At 44.9% G+C, this 22,062-nt stretch overlaps 1 long non-coding RNA gene across 1 annotated transcript; it reads right to left on the reverse strand.

Moving 5' to 3' along the window:
* Positions 1–1,148: 1,148 nt before the first annotated feature.
* LOC131506072 (uncharacterized) lies at positions 1,149–21,761 on the reverse strand. Its single transcript, XR_009258715.1, has 3 exons — positions 20,300–21,761; positions 16,411–16,540; positions 1,149–1,405 (listed from the first exon to the last, which is right to left on the reverse strand). It is a non-coding gene; the product is annotated as an uncharacterized LOC131506072 (long non-coding RNA).
* Between the last annotated feature and the right edge of the window lie 301 nt (positions 21,762–22,062).

Raw genomic sequence — 22,062 nt, forward strand, 5'->3', positions numbered from 1 at the left:
GAACACTGAATAAAATAACCACCTTGCTCATTTCATTTGTCCATCATTAATTCCGTTACTCATTTTATTTATCTATTCAAGAAATTTAAAAAAAAAATTTTTTTAACGTTTATTTATTTTTGAGACAGAGAGAGACAGAGCATGAACGGGGGAGGGTCAGAGAGAGAGGGAGACACAGAATCCAAAGCAGGCTCCAGGCTCTGAGCTGTCAGCATGGAGCCCGACGCGGGGCTCGAACTCACAGACCACGAGATCATGACCTGAGCTGAAGTCGGCCGCTTAACTGACTGAGCCACCCAGGCGCCCCCTATTCAAGAAATTTTTAGTGAGCACCGTTTTAGTTGTCTTTTCCTGTGCAGCCATCCCAAAACTTTGTACCTTAAAACACCAACACGCATGTATCTCACAGTTGAGCAGAGTGGCGATCTGGGCAGGGCTCAGCTGTGTGGTTCTTCTGCTAGTCTCACTGGGACTCATTTGTGTGCGTAGGGCCAGCTGTCACTCAGCTAAGGTGCCTCTGCTTCTGGGCTTTGTCTGGCTATCAGCTGGGACGACATGGACCCCACGTGGTCAGCCAACCTACACTTGTTCACACGATCAATAAACCGGGGCTGGACTTGATGTTGCCAACAGGGCACTAACCAATGTGACTCAAGCAGAGACTTGAAAAGTGCTTTTTCACTGGGAATTTGCCCCCTTGCTACTCCCGCGATCCCAAGAGTTTCTGCTGCCAGCAAATGATAATTATGAAAATCTGGGGTGAGATGGATCATAGGGCAAATCTCAGAAAAGAAATGATTAAGTCTCTACAATTATTAAAGTCAGGTAAACAAAACCTTCTTGAGAGAGACTCTTCCGGTCAGACCTTCCAAAACGTCTATTCAGATTTTTGTTACATTTTTGCCTTAATAAAATCTATTTGGACATCCAAATGACAGCATTAGCATGTGTGGACTCTTTAAGAGCTTAAGAGAAGCAGTGATTGTTAACTGACTTGCCTTACTGGGGCTCCTGAATTTTTTTTTTTTTTTAACTACAGCTTGCAGAGCCATAAGATATATGACCACAGGGAACGGCAGGAATCAATCAATTAATAATGGGTTCTAAACACACGCACGGTTCCTAGCACTGGCCGGCCAGACATTGCAGGGATAAAATGAGGCAAAATACCATTCCTTCCATCCAGAAGCTTGACATGAAGTTAGGGAAAACAAAAACAAAAACGAAAACGAAAACAACCTTAACACATCAGAAGAGAGATAACAAATACCAGGTAGCAAACAAAATGAAGATGTTGAATCCACAGTCTGGTGCAAGTATAGCATTTCTCCAGGTGTTCCAGCTGTTCTTACACTTTCTGCTCCCCCCATTTCCTGCTGTGTCAAGTGTCCCATAGCAAATTACCCTGCGGAGAGGAAATGTTACTCAGTCTCACATCACTGGACTCTATCACACTCTCTCACACACCTGCTCACAGCCTCACATCCCTCACACACCCGTCATCACCCACAAAACACTCCCCTCCTCTGACCTGCACATCAGTCTATAAATTCACATCCTCGTCTTTCCGTTTAGCTAAGACGTCCCCCCGCCCCAAACACGCAAACCCAGAAGGAGGAGAAGATGGCACCTTTTTTAAAATACTGGGGGGTGCGAAATGCACCAACATTTCCGGCTTTTCTTCCTTTGGAGTAACTGTGATGAGAAATCAAAGTCCACAGGGATAATGACCCAAAGAGCAGAAGAGCCTTAAGAAGGGAGGACTTCCCGCTAGAGACAGCACCCTTCTGGGGGTCAGAGGGCCTGAGTTCGAAAGATGATGTTAATACCTTCTCCCGGTATCATCTGAGGCCTGGGCACTGTGACTTTGAGTTTTCTTATGTTTCCAATGAAACTAATGAACATCACATCTCCTCTTTATACCTCATGAGGTTATTACAATTTTTCAATGTAATATGTAATATGGCAAATCATTCTATAATATTCAAATAGTCAACGGGTTAATAGCCATATAAAACCAGAGGCTAGACTCAAACTATTTACTGACTGATGTCAGTAAGCTCTTAAATCAGTCAGTAAATCAAATCCTTGGCACAGACTGATCAGAGAGGACACTTAGCCCCCAAAATAAACTCTGTCTAGTGGTACAGGGGTTTACCAGCAGAATGCCAGGCTGCCTTAGTGGCTTTCCATAGAGTGTGGGGAGTATAAAACACAGACAGAGACACAATGCCTTCTGTGGGGCCTGCCCTGTTCAAAAAGAAGATATTCATCCAGGCACACGTAGATGCCTACTGGTAAGATGATTTTTTTTTTTGCCGCAACTTAAAATCTAAAGACAGCATGATCGTAATAAAACACTACTAAACTGTGAATTACCACACGATTTTACCAGTCCCATTTGCCCTCACGCTTAAACGTTTAGAAGGCTGCGGCGCGCTTTCACCTCTAAACCGGAAAAGTAGCAAACGACTCTCTCCCTAAGTGCCCTGTCATTGTCAATGCCAACTGAAGTTTGCTTCCTTCGGGCTAACGATCAAAGAGGTTGCAGAAGAGATACTCACACACCGGAAAATACCGCTCGCTGTTACCCTAAATCGGATCTACGGCTCTCTAAGCCAGGGGACTTCAGAGTAACTAATAATGTCAGACGCGTTCTCCTCTGAAATTTAAAAAGCAACTTTCGGCCCCGTAAATGCCTAAAAGCCCCACTGCTAGGACTGATGCATATCTAGACATGTCTGGCAAACCACTGCACTGGATTTGCCAGCTGTCTGTTTGAATGAGGGATGAAGAAACCTCCCAGGGGAGAATTCATTCCAAGGGAAGAAAAGGTCAAACAGATAAGCATGGCCTCTGGGGTCAGGGAAGGGACAAGTCTAAGGTCGGCATGGTGTTTGTCACTAGAATTTGAGTCCTGTGGATGTGGTGGGGATAGGTGGCTGTAAGAGGGAGAATTTGGCGTTTTCAGCTCTTAAATTTGGGGCCATAAACTGCACGGCTCTGGTAAACCTCTAACCCCCCACATACAATACCACGGTCATTCCACCCACCTCGGACCTCAAGCTCTGTAGGACACTGGGACATCCAGAGGGTGCAGCAGTACTCAGGAGAAGCCCCATGAGTGCCCAGCAGATGGCAGTGGTGCCTGGCCAAGATAGCAGAGTCCGTGACTATCCTACACGCCACAGGAAAATCGTTCAGTGCCCAGAGGACACCACATGACCGCTCGCTGGACCCCAGAGCCCAGGCTGGAGGGGTTGTGAGGGAAGGGAAGCCCAAGATTCTGGGATACACATTGATTATTGAGAATGTTGGATTGCCTCCTTCGTCAGGACTCCGTCGCCTGGGATCTCGCCCCTTGTCGAACTCCTCCCATTTCCTAGGTGTGTTTAAAGGCCATCTCTAAGCCGATGACTTCAATCTTGTGTCACCATCCCAAACTTCTGTAGTGCACTCCAGACTCCTGTCCAGCTGGACACTAGGTTTATCGCCATGTGGATACCGAATGGAAAGTGCCGGAAACTGAACTCCTAACCTTCTGCCCTCAAAAGCTGCCCCCTTCCTTATCCCCACTGATGGGACTGTCTTTCATCCTTCCGAATGATCAGGCAAAAAATTTTGCCATCATCGTTACCTCCTTTCTTTTCCTCACCTTCACGTCTAATTCATCAGCAAATACTAACCTCCAGGAACTGCTTAACTGTCTTGGCAGCTTCTACTTTTGGTCTAAAGAACCACATCTCTTTTTGCCTGGATCACTTCAACACATCAAAGCGTGGAATTGGAACTCAAACGCTTATCTTTCTAGTGCCAGAAGACAGGAGGGAGAAAATAAGCCAGCAAGTTGGTTTCCATTAAAAGTCTGAAATGAGAAAACTCATGAAATGACCTCTATAAGGACGTGCGTGTCACACATCCCTCAAGGAGAATTCATGAGACACGGGGTCTCTCCTGTGAAAATCTTACTGTTGCTTCAGGGCTCAATACACGTCTGTCTTCACATTCCATTTTTCTTAACAACACTAGCCTGTAGGAGGCATCTTCCGGCCCTGAAACCCCACAGCATTTACAGTACATATAGTTTATCCAGCATTTGATTTCACTCTATCTTGGATTGCACAATAATCTTCTCATGTGTGTTAATTTTGTTGTTCCAGCTAGAAGATGAGGCAGAGGTCTTGGCTTGAGCCAAAAGTGGGATTTGGCTGTAACTGAGGCCTGGCCCATATGATGATTAATAGGTGTGGCCATCATAAGTTATTTGTATATTAAGTTTTTGCCTAAGAAAAATTTGAGTGGGACACCTGGGTGGCTCGGTCAGTTAAGCCTCTGACTTGATTTTGGCTCAGGTCACGATCTCACGGTTTGTGGGTTCGAGCCCCATGTCTGGCACTGGCAGTGTGGAGTTTGCTCGGGATTCTTTGTCTCCCTCTCTCCCTGTCCCTCCCCCACTCATGTTCTATCTCTCTCTATCAAAATAAATAAACAAATATTAAAAAAAAAAAAAAAAAAGAAGCAGAAGAAGATTTTGAGCACGTGGGTGTGTGCATTCCAGAGTGCGTAAGGGGAAGATTGGGAACTGGGGAACGCTTGGTGTCTGACTTCAGATATTAGTTCCCTGCTCAGCCTGTGGATTCAGGTCTGAGCCCAACAGAGAGGAAATCTGCTGAGGCATTATTTTCTTGGACAAGCCTTGAGGGAAGGGAGCTAAGCTGTTCTGCTTTGATGTCTACGTGCCCAAGAGAACCAGAGAACAGGTGAGCCAAGCACACTACCTGCTCCTTACGGTCTCAGGCCTGGCAGGGAAGCTCAGGGAGGGTCAGGGCTACCAAAAGCAAATTTGGATCCCATTAAAGAACCTTTCAGACCTCCTTCAAGGACACGTGGGTTAACGTGCTTATTAGCAGTTGACATTGGCAGATTACATAGTTGGGCTGGCTCCTTCTTAATCTCCAAGTATAGTCATTTGTACAAACTTCTCCTCCTCTCTGCCACTCTGGTACCTCCCAGGTTGGTAAATGAAGGACGGAGCAAGGGCACCCTTGTCAGATATGACACTCCAGGAGGGCACTGAGAGAAGTGGCAGTGGTCTGTGACTGCTCCCATGTGACGTCAAGCACACGGGTGGGAAAAAAATGAGAAGGTTGTTCACAGGCACTCACAAAATACATCCAGCAAGGAATATCTTGGTGGGGCATTGAGGATAGTGGGGAACTGTATGGGATTTTAGCTTCCTACCTTTTTCAGGGAGTTAACCTGATCTGGAAGAATTTAAATTATTACATTTTTGGTGGCCTTGCTGAATCCACAGACAAGGGAGGCATGAGGACCCAGAAGCCAGTGCAGATTCCACAGGTGGAAGGCCCAGGCTGTTCACTTATCTGGAGTGTCCCAGACCATCAATACAGTGGTCAGATTTTTCAAAAATAGAAATAAGTAACAGGTGCCCTTTTGAATCAGAGCTATCAGAAGACAACATGGGGGTCAGATCCAATTTCTAGTAGTGGAATTGGGAAAGCCATAAACATCATTGAATTTAATTTTCCTTAAAAAATGTATATATATATATATATATATATATATATATATACACACACACACATATATATACATATGTACATATGTATATATACATATATACATATGTATATATGTATATATGTACGTGTATATATATATATACACACATATAATTGTACTATAATGCACTGTATCAGAATACTGATGATTGGCTGAGCAGTCTAAGGCACCAGACTCAAAACTGTAATGCACTGTAAACTTAAAATATTGTTATTCACATAATAATGTATCTATACACATAACCTAAGATTGAGGATCGGGACAACAGTTGGAATAATTTAATTTTTTTTCTGAATTAACCTCTTTAGCTAAATATTTATAACAAAGCACAGTTGGTTGATTTTCCAAGCCACCTGGCCTAACTTTATTAAATTAAGTTAAATTGAAAAGAAGTCCTAAGAAATAAGCTCTTGGCCTTAGCGCATATTTAAGGCCAGTTCCTCATTGGTAAAAAATGCCTCGCCCAGCATGGGTGCCTCATCAAAAACAGACAGGAGAAAACCAGAATTTGTAGTTTACCTTACTACTTATAAAATCAAAGATATCCCAGGTAAGTGATCTTGTCTCTTATCCTGTTCAGTGTCTTAATTCCAGATGATGCTTTATATTCTTTGAACATTTTTGTGTCACTTGGCCTCTTCATCTGCTCTCATTTGTCCCTCTCCCAACTACAAAAGTTAAAGGACCCTGCTCAGTGCCCTCTTTCCCTGAGACATTGACATCTTCTGCAAGGAGAGGCAGCATTTCTTAGACTTTGGTTTCATGGGGAAGAGATCGCTTGGTGGCTTTTCCGAATATTGCTATTATCACATTTTCCAACCTAGAGAAATTAACCACAGCTCGCACTTTGGTTCGGGCAGAACATACAGAACAGTGGAATACTCTGTTCCCCTCAGGCATTTCCCTGACCAGGTCATTCAGTTTGTGCCATAATCTCAACGACATTTCAAAGTGCTGAAAAAAAAAAAAATCACATTCTACCTTACATGGATCTTTTATTTTTATTTCTTTTTTATTAATACATAATTAACATACAATAAGACATGTAGATCACATCTGTATATACCACCTAACCAGCTGAAACAAGGTATAAAAGTGTGGGTATTAGACAAATTCGTCAGCAGCACCAAGGACAAAATGGTAAATCTGGGTTTCGTACAGCTCCTCCCTGAGCTAGCTTTTATGCCACACGCAGTAGATGTCCTGAGTAAATGAGATTCAAGTACAATTTGTAAAGAAAAGAATCTCAACACAGAAACTCATCAGGCCAAGTCTGATGCTAATTTGGATGTCAAATATTTCGTAAATTTGTACACATCCTTAGATATTTTCTGATTACAAAGTAACTCGTGTTTATTGCAAAAACAAAAAATCGGAAAATACCAAAAACTCTTAAAAAGAAAATACAAAAGGCAATTTTACAAATGTAAAATATTATGTCTTTGTAATAAAAAGATCATCCACAATCCTATTATGCAGACAAAATCACTATTAACTCTGTGTCTTACAATCTTCTTTTAAATACACGTTTGATAGGTAGGTATTAGTATGTGTGTGCTTTTTTTTTAATTTTTAAAAAATGTTTTTATTTAGTTTTAAGAGAGAGAGAGAGAGAGCACAAGTAAGGGAGGGGCAGAGAGAGGTGGAGACACAGAATCCAAAGCAGGCTCCAGGCTCCGAGCTGTCAGCACAGAGCCCGAGCGGGGTTCGAACTCATCAATTGCGAGATCATGACCTGAGCCAAAGTTGGACACTTAACCGACTGAGCCACCCAGGTTCCCCTGTATTTTTTTTTTTTTAATGGGATCTTACTATGCATATTGTTTTATGTTGCTAGGTGAAATAAGGAGTTTCTGATTTGAAGTTCAGCCCCCACTGCACATGCTTCACATCTTTCATCATAGAGACTGGAGCTCACCGGAGAAGACAGGCTTAACGACAGATCTCAAGGCCACCTCGCCCAGGACCCAGCCTCGGGAGACGTCTGCCACCAAGAACCCCTCATGAGCCTGTTCAGCATTTTGTAAACCGTCTGGAAGACTGACAGGAACCTTCTGAATGTCGAATTCAAGACTTGTAAAACATTGCCGGAAATTTAGGTATCAATATGCATAAGTGTCTGTCTCCTGGCCAATTACTGAGCTCCCCATGTGAGCAAATGCTTCTCAGCAGTTCCTCGCATGAGATGTTTGCTGCTGATGCCATAATCGTCTGCCTGCGTGAAGATCAGTGTGGGGCTAAACGAACATTTCTAACGCTGTCATCGAAACTCAGTGTGATTCTGAGATTGGGCACCGAGGAATTGGATTTCCAAGACAAAATGACTGCAGTATAAACCGACAAGATAAATTTCTATGGGCAAATTTACGCAAGGTCATTATTTTACCTATTGCTGTGGTTAATATTTTCACAGGCCTTCAAGCCCCATGTTTCCAACTTACTGCACCTTCAGTATGAAATCCCTTTTTAGTTTTTGCAAAGAAACATTAGCTTTTGAATCTTCAAGTAACACTCCCCCAAACTATAGATATACTTCCCCTCTTGAATAGAGCAGAGATCCCAAGAAGAATAAAGTAACAAGAGATCCTCTCCAGGCACTGTGTGAGCCCGGGGGCTGTGTTAACAAAGGGAGGGGAGGGGAGAAAAAAAAAAAAAAGAAAGAAGAAACTGATTCCAAGGATATTCAGCAGAAGAAAGCCTGTGATTCAGCAAAAGAAAGCCATGGACGATTTTGTTCAGCTCACAGACATGCGGATCACTGCCGCTGGGAAAAGACGGCTCCCTAATCTCAGGCTTCTCAGCCTGCCAGCAGCAAGGAACATTACTCATAGCTATTCTTTCTTTTTAGGAAATCCAGCTCCAAGGGAAGATCCCATGCTGTCTAAAAGAAGCTACCTATGAAGAAAAATGAGAACAATTAAGCCCTCAATCGGTACAAGGAACTTTTAACAGCTGAGACCTGAAAACGAAAATGGAGATAATGCTAATGATTATGTTTTATAGCCTCAACTTGCCTTACATCTGGAAGGGTTCCAAAGCCCTCAGCAGGTTGTCACATTGATAGAAGGGGCCCCTGCTGAGACGCAGCTGCTTCTGGGGAAGAGTCGGCATCTGGAGAACAGCTGCATATCAATCCCTGACATACACAGAGCAGGAAGGCCAGAGAAGCCCTCTACAAGGGCGCCCCTTCTACCTGGAGCCTCCTTCCTTGGCTCCAAGGATTCAGAAAGGCTGAGGCATCACATTTGCTAACTAATGGAAGTGCAATAAAAGTTTAACTATCGGTAAGCTTTGGGGAAGGAGACGGTCTGGACAGTGAAGCTTTCTACTTAGCCGAAGGGTTCTTGACACATTTTTAAGCACCCACTTTTGTTTAACATTGCAGATGAAAGCTTATCTAACATATTTCGTTGGATTCTCTGACTTTCCCAATTCAAATTAACCAGAAAGCCCTGATGTTACACTTTGAATTCATCCACTATCCATCAACATGAAAAGATTTATGATGTCTCAGTGGGCTTTTGTCACAGGGAAGCTTCCAAAGCATTCTGTGTATACCGTTGTGCACGTGTTGACGTGCACGCGCTCACACACAGGCTTAGGGAGAGGGCGGGGAGAAGGGAGGGAGAGAGAGAAAAATGACATTGTGACAGGAATTAGCAGACTGCATTGCGAGTTCCACCCTTCCATTAACTAGCAGTGTGACCTTGAATTAGTCACCTCAACTCTGTGCTAAAATGAGGAAGGCTCATTAGATGTTCTTTAAGGTCAAATATTAATGTTGGTGATTAAGAATTATACTACCCCAAATTCTTTTCTTCTTCTCCCTCCTTTTCTTTTTTTTTTCTTTCTATTATTTTCTCTTTCTTTCTTCTTTCATTTTTCCTTCCTCCCTTCCTTCTTCCTTCCTTCTTCTTCCTTCCTTCTTCCTTCTTTCTTCCTTCTTCCTTCTTTCTTTCTTCCTTCTTCCTTCTTCCTTCCTTCTTCCTTCTTCCTTCCTTCCTTCCTTCCTTCCTTCCTTTCAAATCCTATAATAACATTATTAGAACACCTCCTAATGATCCCATTTCCTCAGTTCTCCACCCCCCTCATTTGTTAATTACATGTGTTGGGAAGATAGGAAAGAGAGAGATTGCCATGGACCGGAATAGCCTGGAAAGGCTTCTTGGAAGCAGCGTATGAGAAGCTGTAAGATTCAGATTAAAAGCAAGGGTTAAGGAAGACAAGCTAGTTGCGACTGCAGTATGTACAAAGGGAAGGGCACAGGATACATCTGGTCTGCACAGACAGGCACACGCAGACCCAGTGCAGGGGTCATGCCCTTGGATACCCCTATGGACAGCCGAAGCAGTCCAGGGCTCTACAGTAGGGAGCAGGCAGACTGTAGTGAACTAGAGAGCCTGGACCCAGCCTCAGGACTTCGATGGAAATTTTATAAAATATCGACCGAGCAAAACAAAGAGATCTCCAAGCAAGATAAGCCCATAAGACCACAGTTGGTGACCTGGCATAATTATTTAAATGGCTTGTGGCTTTATTTAAAAAAAAAAAAAAAAAAAAAAAAAAAAAGAAGGAGAAGAAGAAGTAAAAGGAATCAAAATTGCATGGCCTTCATAAAAAAAAATAAGTCGACTTAAGGTCTTGATGAATAAAACATGATGAGGTTAATTTTAAATCCCTTTTATGCTATCTGTCTCCTGGAGAATTTTCCATTGTCCTTGTACAATAATGTAAGTTATCACATTGGGGCTTTTTTGCTCATCTGTAAATAGCTCTTTCACCCATAACCCAGGGATGACAGTCTACTTTTATTATTTAAACACGTCTCCAACTATGAACAAGCTATTTCCAGGAAGTCCAAATTTCGCAGCAATATTGCTGTCAGTTAGTCTGAGATGCATATGTTGGGCAAATGTTGCAATAGAGACCGTTTCCGTGCTGAGCCTTATTGTGATTCAGCAAAAGAATGAAAAATGAGAAAGAAAACTGGCACCGTAGGGCTAGAAAGAAATCTTGGCAGCCAGTGCTAAGAGTAATTACCAAAATCAGGAGCCAGAAGCGTTCATGTTTGTTCTTCAGAGGGTCCCCAGGACTGAAGACAGGCCAAGAGAGAAACAAAGCCGTATTGTAAGGATCCAGACTGATCAACTCTGTTTACAGTTAGTTATTTGCTTCTGGAAATTCAATGATCCCTTCTGGGAGAAACCTGGTCTAGGAAAAGAGGAAGCTGCAGCCGTCAGAATATTAGAACTTCCATTCTAGAGGGAGCTATAAGCTTAAACTGGAGCTATAAGCAGAGAACCGTAGGCTGAAAGGATTGCGTATCTCCAACAGTGTTGGCAAGACTCAGCTGAGGGCACCCTCTGAGGCAGTCACCCCCCACCAAGCACCCCACTACCGGCCACATACCCGAGCCACATTTGGCTACCTACCCGAGACCCCAACAGACTACGTTCAAGGCTGGGCCCAACCCTGAGAAAGGCTTGTGGCTAATCATGGGTGTGGATTTGTGAGCAGTTCTGGATTGGATTGAGCTCTTAGGTCAGCCTTGAGAAACCCAGCACCTGACCACCGAGGTGCCGTCCCAGACTGCCAGGCCCCTGGCCGTGTCCCAGGAATCTGCTCACCAGCAGCCTCAGACAGACAGCCTCTCCCTGGAGCCTGCCCCAAAGTAAAAAAACATAAAATAAAACTAAGAATGCATGATTAATCCAGAATGAAGTTACCTCCTTCCCCAGAGACTGGTGTCCCGTCATCCACCAGAGAAGAGAAATATCTCCAGAACGCAGCTAACCCAGGCATTCGCTGCCTCATTCTGACACTTTCAAATGTCCTCTGCCCCAGTGTGGCAGTTGAGAGCTCGGGCTCTGGAGTCACATACATGCCCTGGGATAAAACCCTGCTTCTGCGGCTAATTGTAACTCAATTCCTTTCTGCCTCAGTTTCTCCCCATCTACAAAAAGACGCGATAGTATCACTACCTCCTCACAGAGCTATTGTGAGGGCGAACTGAGACAAGGCATGGAAGCCCGAGAACAGGGCCTGACATGTAAGCGCTCAGTAACAATTGGCCATTCTTACTTCCATCGTCTTTCAGGGGAACATCGAGACGTAGCTCTTTCCGAGAGACTGGCCTGCCACACTCAGCTCTGTTGGCTGTCATGCTCAATTACCGTCCCCTCCAGCATTTCAGCCTCACAGGGTTAAGTGCTTCTGCTCCTCTGACCTCTCTGCCAAGCCTCCCTCCCCTTCCAGACCTTTCCGTCCTGCCCTGTGGAACCCCTCTCCTATGGGATAATTTTTCTACCTTTCCTACAATCTGCCATCATCTTGGGTCATTTATGCATCTGTATGAATGCTGGTACCTACAAACATCAGATCTAGGATCGCAAACTTCGATGTCACCCAGAGCAAAGCAGGGAATAGGGGTGAACAAAACAAGCCAACCTAGCAGTATAATGAGATTGGCAATGGCATTAACTGAGAGGGGCAGGGAGGGAGCAGGCTAGAGACTTGAAAGCACCCCATCTCGACACAAGCAGGATATGCCCCAGGAGAACGCAAATTTCTAGAGAAAATAGAAATGCAGGATTCTTCAATGTTGGCAACTGTTTCAGCTTAAAAAAAAAAAAAAAAAAGCAGAATGCAGGCCAAATAAAATAAGTCTATGGGCCAGATTCTGCTCTTGAGCAGGCAGGTTGGAAACAATGCCTCAGCTCCCTGTTTCCTAGGCAGCATCATTTTCTCTTGAGCTCGTTATCTCTGCACCGTCCTCTAGGTCTGTCTTCCGATCCTGTTTTCATCTGGGAGGTTCTTACACGTCCCCCCTGACTCCTCACTTCATATTGCGAGGGTATTATGATTTCCTACTTGTTACATAATTCTTTTAGTGTATGTATTTATTTTGAGAGACAGAGAGAGAGAGAGAGAGAGCACAGGCAGAGGAGGGGCAGAGAGAGGGAGAGAAACGATCCCAAGCAGGCTCCGCGCCGTCAGCACAGAGCTTCATATCCCATGAACCGCGAGATGGTGACCTGAGCCAAAATCAGGAGTCAGACGCTTAACCGACTGAGCCATCCAGGTGTCCCGTATAATTTCCTGTGTTTAGCTTCCCATTTACTCCTCTGGAGTTTCCTCTAGGCTGTAAGCACGATAGAGGCAGGCACCTCGCCTGTCTTCTTCACCACCATATCCCCCTCACTCAGCAGAGTGCCTGGCACCCTGGAGAGGCTTGGAAAACACTTAAAAGAAACCAAAAATTAATCTGTCAACCCCTGCTTTGCCCTCTAACCTCAATGCCGAGATCCACACACATCCTAGATTCTGCCTTCACCCGGATAGACCCTCAGAGGCTGAAATTTGCCACATCTGTGGCGGTCTTAAAAATATATCCATAAATTCTCCCTTCGAAAGAGGTGGAGCTCACTTTCCCTTCCATTGAGTAGAGGCAGGATTTAATGGCTGCTTCTAACAACAGAATGCAGCAGGAGTGTGATATGCCCCTGCCAAGATTAGATTATAGAAAGACCGTGTCAGTCCATTCGGGAAGCGACAACTTCCCACAGACCGGGTGATTTACAAACAACGGAAAGTGATCGCTCACGGTGTCGGAGGCTGGAAATCTAAGACCAAGGTGCCAGCCTGGTCTGGTGAGGGCCAGACTTGTCGCATCGTCACGGAGTAGGGGTTAGGAAGCTCTTTGGAGCCTCTTTTATAAAGGCATTCACCCCATTCACGAGGGCTTCACCTCATGACCCAATCCTACTCCTAATCTCTTGGAGGTTAGGTTTCAGTGTGTGAATTTTGAGAGGACACATTCAGGCCCTAACAAAGACCATGGCTTCGTCTTGGGCTCAGGCTCTGCCTTCCTCCGTCTTTCTCTCTCCCTCTCCTTCCTCCTCTTGCCCCACCCACCCTCTGCTTCTCTCTGGCCTCACTTGCTTTGGAGGAAGCCATGTTGTGGCAGTTCTGTGGAGAAGTCCACGTGACAAGCAACTTCAGCACCTGCCAACAGCCCTGCGAGGGAGGGGAAGAGGATCCTCCAGACCCAGTCAGACCTCTAGGTAGCAGCATCCTGCACTTGCAGCTGGACCGAAACCATGAGACACCTGCGCCAGAACCTTCCAGTTAAGCCACTCCCTGATTCCTGACCCTGAGAAGCTGTGTGATGCGTTGTTTGTTTTAAGACTACGTTTTGGGATACTTTATTACACAGCAAGAGATAACTGATAAAACACCTCAAAACGGAAATAATCATTATCCTTCCTCCTCCCCTTCTCCCTCACTTTCCAAACTTAATCCTCCTCTGATGTCTCCTGGTTCTATTAACGGCTCAATCCTTTCAAGTTACAAAGGCTACAAAGTCAGGGTCCTTTTTGGATCTCCTCCATGCTTCCCTGCACTCCCTATCTAGTTGACAGTCCAGACTCCAGACTAATACGGCAATATACACTACTCAGTTCCCACTCTCTTTTCCTTTTGCCACCTTCCCCCTCCACGCCCTCCTTACTCTTTTCCTGGGCGTCCTAACTCATTCTTTTAGCGTTGATTTTTCCATAACACATCAGCCAGACTTCTAAGGAAATTTTTATTAAAATAGGTCATTTTCATGATCAAAAACTTTAATAGTTTTCCATTATGAATGGAAAAAAGCCAACTGTCTTAGAACAATACAACCTGACCTGAATTCTCTTTCCAATCTTACTCTCCACTGCCATTTTTCATATATTCCAAGCTCATGCAACAAACACTTCTGGAATAGTGTTATGGTTTGTTGATACTTGTTCCAGTTATCCATTGCAGCTTAAATACTACCTCTTAGTAGTATTTAGTGACTTAAACAACCACTTTGGTTTGATCGTGATTCTAGGGGTCGGAAATTTCCACAAAATTTGATCGGTTTGTCTCTGATCCACTCAGCATCGGCTAGGCTGGAGGAATCTTACTTCCGAGGTGGCTTCTTCACCTACACATCTGCCACCTTGGTGCCCCTTGGCCCTTCTTTCCACAAGGCGTCTCTCATCTCAGAGTTCCTCCCCATGACTTGGGCATTTTCCTGGCGGTCTCAAGATAACCTGGTGGTTATCCTTTTTTTATGGTGACTAGTTTCCAAAAGGGAGTTTTCTAAGACTAAACATTCCAAGTGACTCAAACTTCTTATGACTTCTTCTTGGGAGTCCTGTAGCATCACTTGCTTATGGAATGAGTTTCAGGGATAGTCCAGATTCCAGAAGAGAAGGCTTTACAAGAGTGTGATTAAGTTTAGGTGTTATTCTTTGAGCGGGGTGGGGTTATCTTTGAAGCTAAGTACCACTGTACTCTTTATGCCTGGGGGAACCCTTAGGATAATTTGGAGATATTGGGAGGAAAGTTCCAAAAAGCAAGACAATGGACAGCTATTAATACCTACACAAGCTTTTATTTTCCTTAGAACTCAGGAGGAAGAAGTAGTGAAACACATTTTAAAAATGTGCTGCCGCTCCTTTTTTAGAGAAGAGGGCAGGAAAGAAGCCCAAGAAATGGAGTTGGATTTTAGGAAAACAAACTGGGGACAGAAATACAGCAGGTTCATCCAAAGCGCATACCTGATCGACCTACCCGCATACTATCTCTACTAACTAAAATTTCACTTTAGATAGTAACTTTTCAGTCCATTTATAGCCTGGGTAGAAATGGACCAAAGTCTTCCTGTCCATTGCTAATCTAAATCAAATCACTCTTAATACCAGATGAGCCCCCTCTCATCCGTCCAGCTGGGACACACCCGGCTCACTATGATTCTTTCTTTCTTGCAACATATACAGTTCATGTCTTAATCACACAGTGTGTCACAAATCTTTGAGTATTGTCATCGTATGTTTTAATGGCATCAGAAAAAAAAGTCGAGCAGGAATGGCAACGAGATATCATCTAAGCTGATTTTTTTGTTTTGAGGTGGGGACAGAAAGGCTCAACATGAGATTGAGTCGCTTGAGCAAGGTCACACCAGAGTCAAAGAGCTAAGCTGATCTCCAAGTTCCATCTTTAATGCTCTGTCCCCGTCAGAGTACGTATGTTCATCAGTCTGGTTTCTCCAGGGTTGGGGTGGGGGTGGTAAAAATCTCTTTGAAAGTTAAAAATTCCTTCTTTTTTTTGTCTCTGGCATGTCACTTAGCAGGGTAAATGGTAAGAGCTCAATATGTACTATGATTTGGGGACTGGAAGATAAAGATACATCCCCCTTTAGTCCAACTATAAAATCGGTCAATGAGGACGGTGCTGGAGTTAAGCCATGTTTCTGGCATCCTCCCAAAGAGTAAAGAGAGGATAAAGCTCCCTGAAAATCGAATACAACAGACTCTAAACATCCAAATGATTTGTGATAAGATCTACACCTAAGATCGGGGGTATCTATTGAAGGTGAGGAGAGAGCAGCAGCCCCATATCTATGGAGCCCATGGTGGGAGAAAATGGGGCAGTCACCAAAACACGGCTGTGCCCAGCAGACGAGGAGTCCAGAGGTGAAGACTCCCACGAGTTCTCAGAAGTATCTGGGGGACACTAGCGGCAGATTGGGCGGCTAATTTCCCACACCAGTGCAATAGATGTCTGTCGAATTGTGACTGGAGTTACACAGGATCTAACTTACATTGTAGATGCGGCCTCATAACCATGATTCCCCTTATCACTCTTTGGCCGTTGGTAGTGAATATGGCCTTCAAACCATTTATTCCATAATGCGAGAACCACTTATCAGCTCTCATGACTGTTTCATGTCAGAACCTGCTGTGATTTGTCAGTCACCTTTATTACAATCCGGGGAATGTGACCCACCCTTCAGATACCCACCACGTTAGTCTCTCGTTATGGCTCTTTTATCCTGCGTGATGTTACGGCTACTGTGTTCTTTGCTTATCCCACGGGATGAAAAATCCGTGGGAGGCAGGGAGTAAGACAGCACAGCATCTTCAACAGTGCCCTGCAAATCGAGGAATTGTCAATAAATCTTTGTTTACTTGAGACAGTGCTATCCACGTACACAGATGTGGGTTCCAATCCTGGTTCTGACATCTAGTACTGTGTGACTTTGGGCTAATTATGTAACCTCTGTCAGCACTAGTTTTCTCCTCCGAAAGATGGGGTAATAATATCTCCCTCATCCATTTCTTGTGATGATTCATCGAGAAAAGAAATACACGCAGGGGCGCCTGGGTGGTTCGGTCGGTTGAGTGTCCAACTCTTGATTTCAGCTCGGGTCACGATCTCACAGTTCGTGGGATAGAGCCCTGTGTGGGGCTCTGCACTGACAGCACGGAGCCTGCTTGGGATTCTCTCTCTTCTCTCTCTGCCCCTCCCCCCTCCACATGCAAAGCATAGTGAATAAAGCATAGAATCTAATGAATAAACGAGGTGAATAAATCAAGCTATCATTATTTTAGGCGTGTGGGGCATGTTGTCTGTTCACCACCAGCCGGTCATCTCCCTCCCCCATCCCAAGAAGCAGGCCTAATCCTTAAGAACTTGGAGGACTGAGAACATTCCTGGCTCGCCAACACCAAAGCGCAGGCATGGGAACCATTATGAGCTTAAAAACTCATGTTAGCATTCATCCTTCAACTGGGCACACTAAGAAAGACATACCTCCGTGTTCTAACATAAACCCACCGCCATCATGTAATGAAGGAAAACCACCCAAAATGTGTTTCCTACACGAGCCCACGTGTTGGCTGCAACCTTTCCAGAGCTCTATTAGCAACACAAATTCTACATATCCTGCCAGGAAGGAGATCAAGGAACAGAGTCAGGGGAGGGACACATTTGATTTTCCATGTCTCCTGCTGGATCTTTCTTGTTCCTGCAGTTCAAGCAGAGTCTCGAAAATTCTGACTTTCCAACTCCTCCTATTCATGAAGGATTTTTTTTTTCCTTTTCCCCACTGCACCAGAAAGGTCCTGAGCAAGCTTGAGCAAACTGACTTCCTCCTCAGGTTTTTTGGTGCTGAACACAGAAAATCTCTTCCAGTTCATTTTCTCTCTCGCTCTCTCTCTCTCTCTGATCCTGTCTCTTTCTCTCCCTCCCTCCCTCCCTCCCTCCCTCTCTCTCTCCCTGCTTCTCCTTCTCTCTCTCTCCCCTTTTCCCTCTCTCTCTCTTTCATTCTGTTTACCTGTCTGTCTGTCTGTCTCTCCCTCTCTTTCTCTTTCCTTCCCCCTCTCTCTCTCTCCCTGTCTCCCTCTCCCTCTTTCCTTCAGCCTCTTTCCCTGTCTGTCTCTCTCTCTCACTGTCTCTTTCTCTCTCCATCGCTCTCTCTCTCTCCCTGCCTCTCTCTCTCTCACTGAAAACAGCTGACTTCTCCATGGTACACACAGCAGAACTCGAGGGCACCAGGCCACTGAGCCCTTCCACAAACGTCCTCTTCGGTGGCTTCACGTTCTCAGCCACTGCAACCCTGTAATTTTCCAGATGACTTGAGGTTTTGAAAGCAAATGAAGCAGCGAAACTGCTTCGGCTGCTAAATTCTTCCTGGATCCATTGGGAAAGGACAAAAACCTGCCATACATGGCAATCTGAGTTTTGCAGACACTTTCCTTTCCTTTTCCATATGAAGTCACTTGCTGATCCCAATTTCCTTGGGGATCAAGATCAGCTATGCGCTGAGTATATATAAACAGGTGCAAAGCCCGCCCTTATTGAGCCATAACCAGATAGCGATACGTCTGTGGCCTTTTTCACTTACGGGCCATCTTCACGGACATTCAACTCACTTGATTATCACACCATGTCAGGGAGAGCACGTGTTATCATCCCCATTTGGGGCGAGGACCTGAGGCTCAGGTTTTGCCCCATGTCAACACACTGTCCAGTAGAATACACTTGCCCAGAGACTGACATGGACCCTCATGTGCCCGCAGAAGACATGACCGTTTCACTCGCAGTTCTTCGTGCGTTTATCTATAACCCGCCATCGTCTGCACTGCTCCCAACTTCTGATCGTCAGATGCCTTGTGTTTTGTCCAAACTGGTGTCTTAAGGAAGATACTAAAATAGGTGCTCCTTTAATCCTCGAGATGTTCAGATCCAGCGAGCCTAATAGTCCGCCAGCCATATCCCTTCCTGTAAGTCACAGAGAGCCACACTTTGTAATCTCTCTTAGACGAGAAAGGAAATACTGCCTTGTCTCGTCAGAAATATGCAAAAATGAAGGGAAGGAGACAACCACATCCAAAATGGCTACAGAAGAAAAGTCGACGTGATCGCCGCAGGGCAGAGAATCTGTCTCTCCCAGAGGGGTCACACTGCACAATCAGATGCCCCCATTATTTTCTTTTTTTTTTTTTTAATTTTCCTTCATGTTTATTTATTTTTGAGAGAGAGAGAGAGACAGAGCACGAGTAAGGGAGGGGCAGAGAGAGAGGGAGACACAGAACCTGAAGCAGGCTGCAGGCTCTGAGCCATCAGCACAGAGCCCGACGCGGGGCTCGAACTCACGAACCACAAGATCACGAACCACAAGATCACGACCCGAGCCGAAGTGGGAGGCTTAACCGAATGGGCCACTCAGGCGCCCCAGATGGTCCTGTTATTTTAATATGAACTCCTCTTCTCAGTCATCTCTGAGATGTCCCCTCTGAGACATGGGCCCTTTGGGGATGGAGCCGTTCAACCAGGTGTGCAACAAGCCTTTCAGAGGACATCCCTCGCTGTCTCTTGCTGCCTCCGCTCTGCCGTCCTTGCACTGGGACACTGGAGGCTGGCCAGTTTCTAAAAGCCTCGAGAAAGCCCAGATACTTTAATAAGCAAATGAACCACAGCCAAAATGTGGCCGAAGGTGATTCAAAGGTGCGTTATTGGGGCGCCTGGGTGGCTCCGTCAGTGAAGCGTTCGACTTCGGCTCAGGTCATGATCTCCCGGTTTGCGAGTTCGAGCCCCAAGTCGGTCGGGCTCTGTGCCGACAGCTCAGCTCAGAACCCGGAGCCTGCTTCGAGTTCTGTCTCCCTCTCTCCCTGCTCCTCTCCTGCTCACACTCTCTCTCTCTCCCTCTCTCAAAAATAAACATTAAAAAAGTTTTTAGAAAGCAAAGGTGTTTTATCTGTTAAATAAATTGATAAGCCTAAGGTAAGTTTCTTCCATATAACATTTTGTGGTGATCCAGGCTGTGCACAAAGGTACACAAATTTAACACAGTACACAGTACACAGTAATTTAAAACATAATAAAGATAACTCCCAGTCATGAAGCACTTATTCTCTGCCAAGCACTGCTTTACGTATCTTATCTCCGGTCCTCATAATAATCCTGAGAAGTGGATGGCGTGAGCACCATTTTTCAAACAAGGAAACTGAGGCCAGAGAGGTATCCCGAAGTGACACCTGCAACATGAAGTCGTGCCGCTCAGAAGCCTGTGCTCTCACTCGGGCATGTGGTGGGAGTGGGTGCTTCCGGATGCTGTGTTGATGTTAGGCCTGGTTGGCCGATATTCAGCTGGCAGAATGATATGGATGCTGGGGTTGTAAAACATAAGTATGATAGGTGTCTGGCTTGTGAACAATCCTGAGTTCTCTTTCTAGAACAAAGTTCATAATCAGTCATGTTTAGGAGAGATTAGGGATCATTCAGGCCTTTCTTTTCTTTCTTCTTTTTTTTTTTTTTTAACTAAATTAACCTACTTTTTCTTTCCAAATGTTCTATCCAGTAGTTCCCATAGATGAGAAAAATGAATACATTAAAAAGATATGTTTACCTCTAGATGTATCCCAGGGGGCTACTGGAGGGACATTCAATCCCTTCAATGATTTTCAAGCTTCTTTGGAAACATTTTTCCCTGTGGATGTGAAACCAAGGTCATAAAATTTCAGAGCGAGTGGACAAATTGAAATACAATCTGCAATTCACCATCTGGCATCTACTTAATAACGAGGCTGGGGAAAGGAAAGAAAAGCAGAATTTTTAAAATTTTCCCAGATAAACCAACCTGATAGACAAATCCTTATTGTTGGCATCTATGCCACAGGAATCTGTGGAATAACGGCCAGTCCATCCCTGCCTGACACAGCAGGGAAGCGAATGGAAGGATGGTCTGGTTTCATCTCCACCCTGGCACTGACCAGTTACGAGATATTGGACAAACCACCAACACACCTCGACGTCTGTACCAGTACAATAAAAAATGTGATGACATTTACTTCTCCCAACAAGAACATTCTTACACTTATAAGTACCCCCGGCAGCCTATTTGGCTACAATTCTCATTTATTCACACAGCCATTACCTTCTTACGAATTTCTGTTAATGGGCTAAGGCCGAGGAGTCACAACTGGACCATGTGGTTATGTACAAGGTAGCGTTATAAAGAACAAAGACTTTTGTAGAAAAGATGTTGGAGCTAGCTCACATGGAGGAGGACAGCAGGTGAGAATGGAGAGGAAGACACCCACAGTCAAGGGAATTACCAGTGTTGAGGTAGTAAGAACCAGCCAGAATAAGCTGACTAGAAAATACCAAAGTGTAAGAGGCAGAGAAGAAGGAACCACGGGAGCTTTGGCATTGCTGACGTCTCTCATGTCCGTTTCTCCCTCTTATCAGTAGCCATCCGTTTTCAAACACCAAGAGGAACACTCCATGTGATTTTGAGTAGATTCCAGGACAAAACGAGGGAATGAACCAAAGCATACAGTTTCTAGAAAGCAATTGTATTGCTTTCCTATGGCTGCCATGAGAATCCCCCACAAACTGGGTGCCTTGAAAGAACAGGGATTTATCGTTTCATAGTTCTGGAGTCCAGAAATCTGAAATCAGGGTTGATTCCTTCTGGCGGCTCAGGGGGAGAATTTGTTCCATGCTTTTATCGTAGCTTCTGATAGCTCCCGGAAATCTGTGATGTCCCTTGGCTTGTGGACACATCATTCCAATCTCTGCTTCCACCTTCATATGGCTTTCTTCCCTGTGTGCCTCTGTCTACCCTTTCTTCTTCTCATGAGGACGCCAGTCATTGGACTTCAGATCTACCCTAATCTGGTGTGACCTCACCTTACTATAATTATATCTGCAAAGACCCTACTTCCAAATAATGGCACATTCTAAGATTCTGGGTGAACAGGGATTTGGGGAGGACACTAGACAATCCACCACAGCAAATAAACCATGAAGTTCTTCTTCTTGTTAAATTCCACCGGGCGGCAGCCACAGAGCAAATCAGAGCAGTCCTTTGGCGTTATAGTTCCTTCTTTTTTAATGTTTATTTTTGAGAGAGAGAGAGAGAGAGAGAGAGAGACAGTGTGTGTGTGTAAGCAGGAGAGGGGCAGGGAGAGAGGGGGCAGAGGATCCAAAGCGGGCTCCGTGCTGACACCAGAGAGCCCGCTGCAGGGCTCAAACTCATGAACTGCAAGATCATGACCTGAGCCGAAGTCAGACACTTAACTGACTGAGCCCCCCAGGGGCCCCTGGTGTATATTTCATAGCAATTCCTTATTTACTTTGTGTCTTCTGCCATAGACACAGAGCTCC

Source organism: Neofelis nebulosa, chromosome 3 (genome assembly GCF_028018385.1).
Source record: "Neofelis nebulosa isolate mNeoNeb1 chromosome 3, mNeoNeb1.pri, whole genome shotgun sequence".
NCBI classification, from domain to species: domain Eukaryota; kingdom Metazoa; phylum Chordata; class Mammalia; order Carnivora; family Felidae; genus Neofelis; species Neofelis nebulosa.